The sequence below is a fragment of the Watersipora subatra genome, chromosome 9, assembly GCF_963576615.1.
Source record: "Watersipora subatra chromosome 9, tzWatSuba1.1, whole genome shotgun sequence".
Classification (NCBI taxonomy): domain Eukaryota; kingdom Metazoa; phylum Bryozoa; class Gymnolaemata; order Cheilostomatida; family Watersiporidae; genus Watersipora; species Watersipora subatra.
The window spans coordinates 19077227-19089944 of record NC_088716.1 but is presented as its reverse complement, the minus strand read 5'-3'; the positions used below and the strand labels follow the sequence as shown (position 1 = coordinate 19089944).

Sequence of the window (12718 nt, the reverse complement as noted above, 5' to 3'; positions counted from 1 at the left end):
TTCACATGATGGAAAAAAGTTGATGAGAATTTATCTTGGTCTTAATCAAAAAATTTGGTTTGCAGCCTCAATATAAGCAATACAATTTTATGATACATCACTACTTTGTCCTTTTCAACAAAGTTTCACTTTTTATAGATTAATTACCAAGGCCCTCAGCATATTGATCTTGAGCTAAACGTATATGATTAGCCATTGTTGTACACAAACTGTACAGTAGTAGTAACCTTGGAAATCACCTCAATCATGGGTTTTATAATACTACTGTCGCAATGATTCAGACGGAGACCCAGGGTTGGTTATGGATCTGAGTTTGCTGTTAATGTAGATGATCACACATTACCTTTCAAAATTCAATTTTCATGATCCGTGAAAAAAGGAAGGGGAGTTTAATAATACATCATGCATGCTCCACCAGCCAAGAAAGTTGTCTTCCAAAGGCTGGTTGTCATTTGCGAGTTTCAAAATATTATTAATTTTAACATAGACTTAGTTAAAATGTTGTGTCAGTTTTTTTAAAGTCATCAAATGCTGCTCTTCTCACCTCCAATCTCACCAAGCAAACAACAATCTACTACTACATGCCTGCAAAGGTTTACTTCAATGTACCCCTACAAGTTCTACATTTTATTTACATCATGCTGACCTTTTTAAATTAGTTTTAGTGCCAAGCAGTTATGCAGCACCTCTGCACTAATCGAGGCTCGGGGTTTACACTCCGTCGGTTTCCAAAGACTTAATTACTACTTTTTTGGATTGGATATTGTAAATTGCATGTTTTTGTAATATATATGTAATACTTGTATACTACTTCATGAATTTGATAGATGTACCACCCACACTAAAAGTACCATAGTCAAATAAGTAGGAGATGTCTCCGTTTTGTTTATCATACTGGTAAAATTGTGAAATTAACATTTCAATTTATCAATTATTAAAATAACGGCTTGGCCGCTGTTTCTGCTGCAAATCTGTCAGTGTAGCCAAAGCAAGAAGTTGGGCACATCTACAAATTTTAAGGTCAAAGTAATTCTCAAAATGTTTCCAACTTATTTATTCCAAAAACGAATTTTACCAATTATTTGATATACAGTGTTGGGGTTATCTTTTTAAACATCTAGGAAAGGAAAACTCCCAATATATGGGAGTCATCAACAAAATAAAAAATCAATAAGTGGAATTGTTGTGGTTAAGTAACCTTAGCTACTTTTTGAAGTGGGGTTTATAGTGTGAAAACTAGCGACTCAGTAATATGTTATCAATTGGAGGCATGGCATTTCCGCCGCCACGGCTAACTAGCTATGACGTTATTGACTAAATTCTCATATTCGTAAACTCAGGTAAAACTGTTTATGGAAATGTCTGAGTCAATCATAGCAGCTGCATCACCTCAAACTTATGATTAGACTATCGCCTAATCGCTTTCATGCAATTTTGTTATCCACATGTGCTAGTGCATTGATTTCAGGCCTACGTAACAGCAAAAAATCCAGAATGATAGGCAGAATCGAACGGCCTGATTTCTCAATGCACTGCTCCTAGCGCGTAGGCATGAAATGGGCTGATGGTTTATCCATCAAAGTTAGGCAAATAAAAAGCATTAAGCATTATATATATTCTTCTGTTTATGTGTAGCATATAATAAAATAGATGGTGTAATCAACCTAAACTAGTACAATGTATAATACTGTCTAGTTTTGTGATTAATGATCACATGTGGAATCACGTGAGATTTGGACATGGGGTGATTTTTGTAAGGAAGAGTTTACCGTAAGAATAAATGTCAGTAAAGCTCTTTTAACCAGTATCTCGTATTCACAAACATCTACATAACAAAGCATGGTGCCAGATCAATCTCATACTTACACCTATTCAATGATAATGCCTGTATAGCTTGATTGTGTAAAGGATGTCTGCAGGACACCTTTACTTATCTCTGACCCTAGCTAGTAGAAACAACACAGTATGTTTCAGACCAGTACAAATATTTTGCTTCTTTTGTGATACAGTACAAGAGCATGTACAGTCAAGCAATGGCAAAATGACTCTGACTAGCTGCGTCCCTTTCTCGTCTTTATATATCTGGTCATGGGCATTGGCTCTGCTTATTCCTGATTCGGCCCCTAAGTGGTTGTAGAGCTGAACCGACCCGGGTTACGTCGCCAGGTCTTATCTGGCCTACCTTCCGCCACACACTCCCTCCATTAACAGAGCCAGCTTCTAAATTGAGAGCAGATGTCGCCATAGAATGACAGTAGTGGAGTGAACGTTGTCAAATATACTGAAACATTAGTGAGCTCAATGAAGAGACAGGCAGTTCAAGTACAAATCTATATTCTGTTGTATATTTTAGGTCCATAGAGTGAAGATTTATACGTGCAGTTGAGCATAGAAAAGGAGGGTATAACTCTTGATACATGTTTAACTGTTTCATTACCAAATTAATTTCTTTACCATATTCGGTAAGACTTAATATTTGACAAGGGCTCATATAAATTGTCATAGCCTTCGAACAACACGATCTATAAAAGATATTTTACTGCCAAATTATTCAGCATCAAGCTTTACATCAGGTGATGCCATAAAGAAGCCACAAATGTCTTGCAGAATGAGCTTGACCCCTTTCAGCCATTTTCACCACAATCATGAGCATTTCCGAGTACAACGGTTTATCAATATTATTACAGCTATGAAATTATTATTACTGCAACAAAATAAAATAATCACTCTCAATAATGTTCAATAAAAATCATTCAGTCTTTTGATCTAAAATTAGATAGGCCAATTAATCAATGACCCACTAATAAGAAATGTTTTGTATGAAGCCTTCTAAAATGGCATCTTCGGCGCTTGGTCATCCAAAAACACTTTGTCAAGTCATTTTATGCTGTTCATGGTAGCAAAAGAGTTGAAGGTTTAACTGAATAATTTCAACCCAATTTTTAACCTAAACCAAAATGCTTAATGGAAAGTAGCCAACGAGGAGTCTGCGGATGAATATGTATCAGGTGTTCACGCTCTAGCTGTGAAATGCATATTTAATACTAATTTCAATCAAGCAGACTTGATTAAAGGTAAGGCTACACGTAAAGAATTTCGTTAATTTGACTGAATTCACGAATTCACAGAGTTATTTGGCCGAATATCAAAGAATTATCTGAGCTGTGCATGCACATTGAATTCGTCGATGAAACGCTTTTAATTGGCTAAACAATTTTTATTTTAGTGAGCACGATTCTAGCAGCTTTCACAGTTGGTGTAGTCTAAGACACGTACCACGACACACAATAAAAGTAGGTATTATAAAATACAAGTAGTCAATTTCTGGCATTACTTCAGTATACGAGTTTTCCCATGAAACAATGGCTGTCTTATGTAAGTTTAAGAAAGCACTCTAGGACACTTATGCATTCGCCTCATTTAACTTTCGCGTTTTTGCGGAGTCATCCTCTCGCGAAAATTTTATGAGTGAAACTAAACTATCATAACGAACGAGCGAAAACGCGGAATTAAATAGCTTTGTTCATTAATAGTCCAAGAAACAAATGGCAGCAAGCGATTAAACTGCATTACCAATCTCACCCACACAATTCTACCTGCAATTCACAATTACAAACTAGTCCCAAATTGAAAGTTTTTTCTTACCTGTGAACTTGACCTGAGGAATCTAATTATGTTTGTTCCACTGCATTTATTTTCACATCACTATATTTTCGCATTCATCAGAACTGCAAAATTAAGTTTCAGCGAAATTTCACTCTGTATGCTACTCACGAAACTAAATACTAGCGAAATATAAGTGTCCTAGGGTAGGTCTAAAGCTAACACTGAAAAAGTGTTGTGTTAAAATCCTAGCAAAGTGAGTGTCAGTTTCATGTATCACTCTTTCCTCTGATAAAGTTCAAGCTATACAGCCGTGATATACTAAACAAGCGGCGATCGCCCCTTTTAAGCAAAGCAGAAGCAAAATTTTTTCTGGAAATGATCACCTACCTCGTCAAGTTTTGTCTAAATTTATTAAAATACACGAAAGTGCTAAGAGGCCTATCAAAAGAGATAATAAACTTTCGTTAAAAGGCTTCTCTTGATAAGGCTATTGGAGACATTAAACAATTAGTAAGTATTGCACCTTGCTTTAATTGCTATCTAAACAATGCAAGTTGTAAAAATCGATGCGAGTTCCTCAAGCCTAAGAGTTGTGTTACCGCAAGACGGGCAGCTATTATGATTTAACCCTCAGCCATTGACTCCCCCCACAGTGCTTATAGGCTCAAATTGAACAATTGGGGGGAGTATTTCTCGCTTGATCAAAACAAGCTATGTCAACATTGCGATAGTATTGATACAAACACATGGTGTAAAATGCAGGTTACTGTTTGTTGTAAAGGTTAGTCTACATATGTTGAGGCAATAGACAGGATGTTTTCCAGTTAATTAGGTCATAATCTACTGACTTTGTATTGACTAAAAACTGATTAACAGCCTGATAGAAAACTGAAAATTCAACTGAGAATCATGTTGCAGGAGTTGTCTGTACTATATCACTCACAAAAACAACATATCACTAGAGTAATGTACATTCAAGTAACCACTGTATTGAAAGGTTCATAATTGTTCTGGAAAGGTTGATACCCAGGGATGAAGCAATAATTGGTGTGCTATATATAATCGACCTATATTTGTCTTCCCTGTCTAAAAGCGTTGAAATATTCCCGAATTGTGTGGATTCCTTCTTGGCATACACCATACGGAGGAGATACTAGTTTCAAGCAGCCATCACATGTTAACTTTTGAAGCTTGTTAAGAGCCATAACCCTCTCATCGATCTTTGTAAGTTCACAGTTAAACCTAATGTCTAGCTCCGTCAACGCTGTGAGATGAAACGCAGCCCCAGGGACTTCCTTCAATTCATTTTTCGTGATGTTAAGCTCCTTCAACTGACTCAACTTGCTCAGCCTACATAACAACGGCAATTAACAAAGCAATTAAAATGCAATACATTTTTATAGAGTTATCAGTAGGAGTTTTCTTGAGTGATCTTGGAAATTATATCACCTAACAAAGTGACAAGGCAAGTTTACCGGCAGCCATTATAAAGCTGTTACGACATTTACTCTGTTTACCAAATATAGTAACACGCTATCAAAATGCGGTTAAATTTAAACAATTTATAAATGACATATCATGAAGTTTGACCGTAATTGAACAACATAAAAGGTTACAAGCATTCATGTACTGTAGCAAAACCCACAAAATGTGTTATTAATAGAGTTATAGGTGTGATATTTAATTACCATGATAGTAAATGTGTTATTAATAGAGTTATAGGTGTGATATTTAATTACCATGGTAGTAAATGTGTTATTAATAGAGTTATAGGTGTGATATGTAATTACCATGGTAGTAAATGTGTTATTAATAGAGTTATAGGTGTGATATTTAATTACCATGGTAGTAAATGTGTTATTAATAGAGTTATAGGTGTGATATTTAATTACCATGATAGTAAATGTGTTATTAATAGAGTTATAGGTGTGATATTTAAATACCATGATAGTAAATGTGTTATTAATAGAGTTATAGGTGTGATATTTAAATACCATGATAGTAAATGTGTTATTAATAGAGTTATAGGTGTGATATTTAATTACCATGATAGTAAATGTGTTATTAATAGAGTTATAGGTGTGATATTTAATTACCATGGTAGTAAATGTATTATTAATAGAGTTATATGTGTGATATTTAATTACTATGATAGTAAATTATTATTCAACATGATTTATAAATATGGTAAAATCTCAAAGATAAACATATCAGTTGAAGCAGTCAACTGTTTAGTAAAATAAAATGCTTTTGAAAGCCATAACTGGTGAATCTCATCTAACACTGTATAAAAACTATGGCTGAATATTTACCAGTGAAAATATAGAGTAATAACCAATAAAGAGACTTATTGTTACATTGCGTGAAATACATGTGAACTGAATCTAGATTTAGCAATGTATAGATTTAGTGAATTAGGTCTGTAAATATACTAGTGATTGTGATATAACAGTGATATACTAAATATCACTATTATATTAATAAAGGTCTCAGTTTACTATGGCATACACATCGAACACATATTTTAAACTACCATGAAACCTCTAATTTAATGCCAAGGCGCTCTATTTTTTAACCCTTCCTCTATGGTGGCGGTCAATTGGAGGTGGTGTTCAATTAGAGGTGGTGTTCGATTAGAGGTTTGACGGTAACTTTATTGATATAGTTTTACTCTTTTCATATTTTACTTCAGTTCAGGTTCAAACCTCTTTTCATTTACAAACTTATGTTTTGGCAAACTTTGAATGTCATATATTGGAAACTGCTTTGTAACATGAGACAGAGATTTTTTCACAATTTATGTCATGAGTCAGAATAGGTGTAAGTAGAGCTAATCGTAAGTTGTGATTTAATTGTATAATAATTTATTTTAAAGATTTGAATATAGAATTGAAAACTATAGTAAATAAAAAATAGTTGGTGGAATGGCAAATATATTTATAACAAGTAAAATCTTAGTTGTGATTTTACTCGCTGATATAAACCTTGTTACAACCAATTGAGAAAACTTGAACAGTTTGTGGTCTCAGTCTTATAATGTTTATGGTAATATTTAAGGATGATAATCAGTGGTCGAGTGGTGAATAATTTATTGGGTGGTCTCGACCACAAAAGAGTAGAAATAGTAGGTAGTAGTAAGAGACAACAGGAGGTACAAAGACCTGAGGAATTGACAAGTTATATGTGTGGTTACCATAAAGTAAGATAGATTACATTACATTAGGTAATTGTATCTTTAAATTTTATTTTTATAAACTTTCCAGCTGATGGCAACATTTTAAAATTTTGACATGAAAAACAAATATTAAAAATGAGCAAATTGGTACAGCAAGGTTTGACGGCGCTGAGTTAGAAACCCTCATAGAATCTGTAATTGAAAGTTTAGACATGGCGTATTGAATGATCAATTTTTCCTTTCGAAAGATCAAACTTTAGAAATATGTTTATATATAAAAGCTAGAGATGAAATGATTCTGCAAAAGATTTTGAAATGTAGTGTTGGAGAACATACTCATTTTGCTCAGAAACTTCCTACAAAGAATCTGGGTTCTACTCACGATTCGGGGAGGTCCTGAAGTTGGCAGTTGTTCAAGAATAGCTTAGTGAGAGAGGTTAGAGATCCAATAACTTCAGGGAAGCCTTGTTTGAAATTGTTTTCACCTAGCCATAGCACCTTGAGATGAGTCAGAGAGGGCAGACTGTAATATAGACATCTGATAAATTAAAGGTATAATAGTATAGGCTCACAGGCTATGATAAAGTATCTCAGTACACAAAACTGAATTTGTTCCATTATTAAATGAATCACTACAGAGCAAATCTGCAGCTAAATTGAATGTTCAGTTGTAACAATAATTAGTGGATTAGATAAATTATATATTGAAAGGAAACATTAAAGACGAACTATCTGGGTGTCAGCTGGATTCAAGAAGAACTGAAGATTTTTTTTAAAACTTTTCTTTTAAAGAGGCTGTCTTGCTTTATATTGGCATATTGCCAGGTATATTTGAGATGAGTTTTATGACAGTCAGTGTGATCTTCCAGTTGAAATATATTTTCTGTCGTCGAGGATACATAAACCATAAGTGCTACCTAGATTAAATACACTGTGATAACCACATTGATTCCATTCGAATACATTAGGATTAGATAATACAGGATACAATAATGTCGTATCATGAACTAATGTAGCACTGCTATCTCCTGTACTGATGTGGAATCAATCCATAATTTATTCCTGTCCATGTAATGCATCGATTATTAGATCCAATTTATTATTTTTAATTGAGGAAAGCTAAAACTAATAGTTGAGACACGATGTACAATTATTACATGGGAGGATAGCAGACATAAGCTAAATAATTAATGCCTAAGAAAATAATATGAAAAACATATTTGGTCTTCTTATATTCTAGATGAAGGGTGCGAATGATAAGATAATAATATAGAACTCTTCAATGGAAACCTTATACATTGCTAGTACATCTTGGGAGTGTTTCACATCACAATAACTGTTAAACCTCTATTTGAAGGATACCTTTATTTGAACATCACCTCTAATATAACACCACAATAGGGACAGGATTAAAAATGTTTACAAAGTGGTACAAATAAATTGATAATGACTCGGGTACATTAATAACAATCAATTCTTTCCTTGTTGCTGTAATGGTTGCCATGACTTTAGTGACGGTATATTGGAGAAAATCTATTGCCACCATGACCAATACTACACTCTAATTTGATGTCACTAAGGTCTAAATCCGATCCATTGTTTTCCGATACGTTCATGATGAGGTTTACAATCTGACTTGAAGACTTTTAAGTGTTTTGATTAATTATGAGCATACTTTTTAGGAACATCGAACAACCTAATAGCATTAGCTATTATCAATGTAACAGCAGCCATTGCTATGGCATATCAAAGTCCATTTTCTAACACCAAAACTTTAAAAGCCTTTCTGTAAAACTTTGAAAACAACACCATCAAACTAACTATAAACTGTAACCTGCTAATATGATTTATCTAATGTAGATCTTCCTTCCAACTCGATCTGATACTTTGATGTAGGCCTATATGCTAAAACGTGTTAGCAAAAATGCTGAGGCCCACAGTACTAATGTTGTTCTGTCCGTAGGAGAGTACAAAATATAGGTGACATTAGCATTGCTTAGCCCAAAAATGGTTTAAACTTATTCTCCCAAAACTAGTAGAAAATAAACCGCCATCTTCTATTTGAATATCACCTCTAATATAACGTCACTATAAAGAACGATTTAGAAATACAGTGTTATAGCACCCAAAAAAGAGGTCTTACAACAACTAGAATCCTTATTATTATTGTAACTGCCATATGAAAGGTCCTGAGGTATAGTGATGGAGAATAGGCTTAGTTTGTATAAAAACTCCCTACAGAGATACCGAGTTATACTCACGGTTCAGGGAGGTCCTGCAGTTTGCAGCTGATCAAGCGTAGCTCAATAAGAGATTTAAGAGCACCAACAGCCTCAGGGAGGCCTTCTTTGAAGTTGTTGTAGCTCAGCGCTAGCACCTCCAGTTGAGTTAGAGAGGGCAGACTGTAATATATACATGTGATAAATTAAAGGTATAATAATATAGGTTCACAGGCTATGATAAATTATCTCAGTACATAAAAATGAGTCTGTTCCATTATCAAATGAGTCCTTAAAAAGCAGATGGGCAGCTAAATTGAAAGCTTAGTTGTCGTAATAATCTGTAAATTATTAAAATAAATCCCAGTTATCAAATTTAATAGTAAGGAATTGATTCATGATTAATTATTGTACATGCGAAATATTGATTAATTGATCAGTAGTATGTAGAGAGCAGATCTACACACGTTTGCACTTAAAGTGAGATTTTGGGTACATTTTAGCCCGAGAACCTCGGAGAATGGTGTTGTCTGATGGAAAGTTTGGGGGGGGTAGGTGTGTGAGTGTTGGGAGCTAAGGTTATGAAGTTTGAGAGGAATTGTGGGAAGGATGCGGTGCTGGTCGAGAGGAATTGTGGGAAGGATGAGGTGAAGAAGGCGATGGTTTCGGGTTTCGATGCGATGGGTTTGGGGTTCGGGTGTCGACGAGTTGAGCGATCGATCGTCGAATGGTTGGGGTTGGGTTGGCGACCGGTGGGGTGAACGGTGTTATGTCGTTTCGGTTGAATGAACGCCGATGTTGGACGAGTTCGGGCGTGTCTATTCGTGGAATCGGTTAAGTCTCCCTTCGTTATAAAACTCTTTAAAGATGAGTAATAAGAAAGGGGAAAGTCGAATGATTTATTCATTATGAAAAAAAATTCTTTTGAGAAGACATGAAGAGTCTTTATAGAAAACTAGATGATATAATTCAAATTTCTCCAATACTATTTATTAGTTTTGGATTTTTTTCGGTTAACGGTGAATTTTTACGAAATATAATTCAATTAGAACATAACCCCTCGGATTGTACTTATGGTATAGCTAGTTATGAAATTATTCAAAGGTTGGGAATTACTGAACGACTTGTTCAATGGGCTAATCCATCTTCACGGTTAGCGAGATATTGTGTAGGCAACTCAGCTCGTTCAAGGTTTTGTGGAAGGAGAGCATTGCCTATTAAGTTTGTTTGTCATCATCCACATTTCGAAGAAAATAATGGTAGATTTACAGCCCCAATTAATACTTCCACTACTCGATCCACCATCAGAACTACACACACATCCAGAATTCCTACCACCACCACAACTACACTCGCTAGTACAATTCCTACTACCACCACAACTACACTCGATACCATCATTCTAGCAAGTGGAATCACAACTCTTCCATCATCTGAAAATCTTAAGGAAAATATAACTAATATCCCATTTGTACCAACAACCTCAAGATTATATAATCCGAATAATGAAGAAAGAGAATATGGAAATGAAAGTTTTTCTGTAGAAAGATCCACCATCAGAACTACACACATTTCCACAATTCCTACCAACATTGCAACTACGGATGTTACCACTATTCCAGTGAGCAGAATGACAACTCAGACATCATCTGAAAATCTTAAGGAAAATATAACTGATATCTTATTCATACCAAGAGCCTTAAGATTATATAATCCAAGTAATAAAGAAAGAGAGTATGGAAATGAAAGTTTTTCTGTAGACAAATTACAGGATGTCGAAATTTTTTATCATAATCACATGCTGTTGCTAAAGTTGTAATCTAATTTTTATGCTTTTTCTAAATTTTTATTCCACAATGAAAATGATATGTGAATATTGTATTGATTTTATTTTAATAATAGTATCTTAAAATATACAATAAAATATAAATTCTCCATCTTTGGAGATGAAGATTTTATTTCTAAAGGATCTATTGATTTGCATATATATTCATTCAAAAAAAAAAAAAAAAAATTCTTTCTTATAAATACTAATTGCCAGTTTTCTGTGGAGTTGAAAAGCTTGTCACTTCAGAATATTGTAATTCTTTCTTATCGAGATAGAAGTATGTGATGCTTGACTCGCTTTTCTCATCAACTTCTTTTTGTTTTGCATCATTACTGTTTAAATATATAAAACATTGAGGATTGAGAAAGGATGAAATAAATGGATAACTATATATCTTTGGATTTAAAATTCTCAAAATCTACTTACCAAAATATACATTGAGCTAAGCCATCGTATACGACTTGTCCACATTTACAGGAAGGTAATCCATCTATAGGATAATCCAATGGTAAATCCAATTGCAACTCCGTTTCACTATTTTGAGAGTTTGTTTCTTTCGAGTTGTTTTTTTCATCAGTTTCCTTACCATCTTCTTGATACCTGTTTAATTTTTTTGAAAATTCATTGAAAATTGAGAAAAGATGATGTATATAAAATGAATAATTATATATTCATATAAAACTTTAGAATTTAAAATTTCAAAATGTACTTACCAATGTACACATTGTGCTAATCCATCATATACATATCCACATGTACAGGAAAGTAGTCCGTGTGTACAATATTCCCATGGTGTAGCCCAAATTTGAAGACAACTATCTGTACATTTCCATTCTGACATTTTACCCTTCTCAGAATTCTGTTAGCTTATGAAGAGTGTTAAGATAATAATGATTTGTTCTCGATTGCTTTATATAGTTGAACGTCTGTAAAACGCTTGAGTGAGTTTAATGAAAATTTATAAATAGATTACAAAACATTCCTCTATGCTTACAATTTCGCGAAAATGAATTTCGCGAAATTACACATATATATTATATAGTCAACTTTCGCGAAATTGAATTTCGTGAAAGTGAATTTCGCGAAATTGGATTTCGCGAAATTTCACATTATACCTATATATATTATATAGTCAACTTTCGCGAAATTAAATTTGCGAAATTTCACATTATATATATTATATAGTCAACTTTCGCGAAATTGAATTTCGCGAAAGTGAATTTCGCGAAAGTGAATTGCGCGAAATTGGATTTCGCGAAATTTCACATTATATATATTATATAGTCAACTTTCGCGAAATTTCACATTATATATATTATATAGTCAACTTTCGCGAAATTGAATTTCGCGAAAGTGAATTTCGCGAAAATGGATTTAGCGAAATTTTACATCATATATGTTATATAGTCAACTTTCGCGAAATTGGATTTCGCGAAATTTCACATCATATATATTATATAGTCAACTTTCGCGAAAGTGAATTTCGCGAAAGTGAATTTCGCGAAATTGGATTTCGCGAAATTTCACATCATATATATTATATAGTCAACTTTCGCGAAATTGGATTTCGCGAAATTTCACATTATATATTATATAGTCAACTTTCGCGAAATTCAATTTCGCGAAAATCTGTTTACTATTTTCACCTCATTAATTCCTTTGGACACACCCATCATTCTTCAATTCATTATATAAGCGTTGCATGAACTGATGGAATATTCTGCCTCCTTAACCATCTCTTGATGCCTACTTATATACAGACTTGAGAATTTGGGTCGATCGATTTGGCACTAGTTGATACCATAAGGCTTGTATGCTTCAGCTAGAATTCTGTTAGACGGCTACTCGCGATTAAGTTCGTTGAGTGTCGCTGTGTTCAGGCTGTTGTGT

At 34.0% G+C, this 12718-nt stretch overlaps 1 protein-coding gene across 1 annotated transcript in view; it reads right to left on the bottom strand.

The window, feature by feature from the left end:
- Positions 1–12718, bottom strand: part of LOC137404862 (uncharacterized) — a 115816-nt gene that overhangs the window by 89215 nt on the left and 13883 nt on the right. The window lies entirely within an intron of this gene.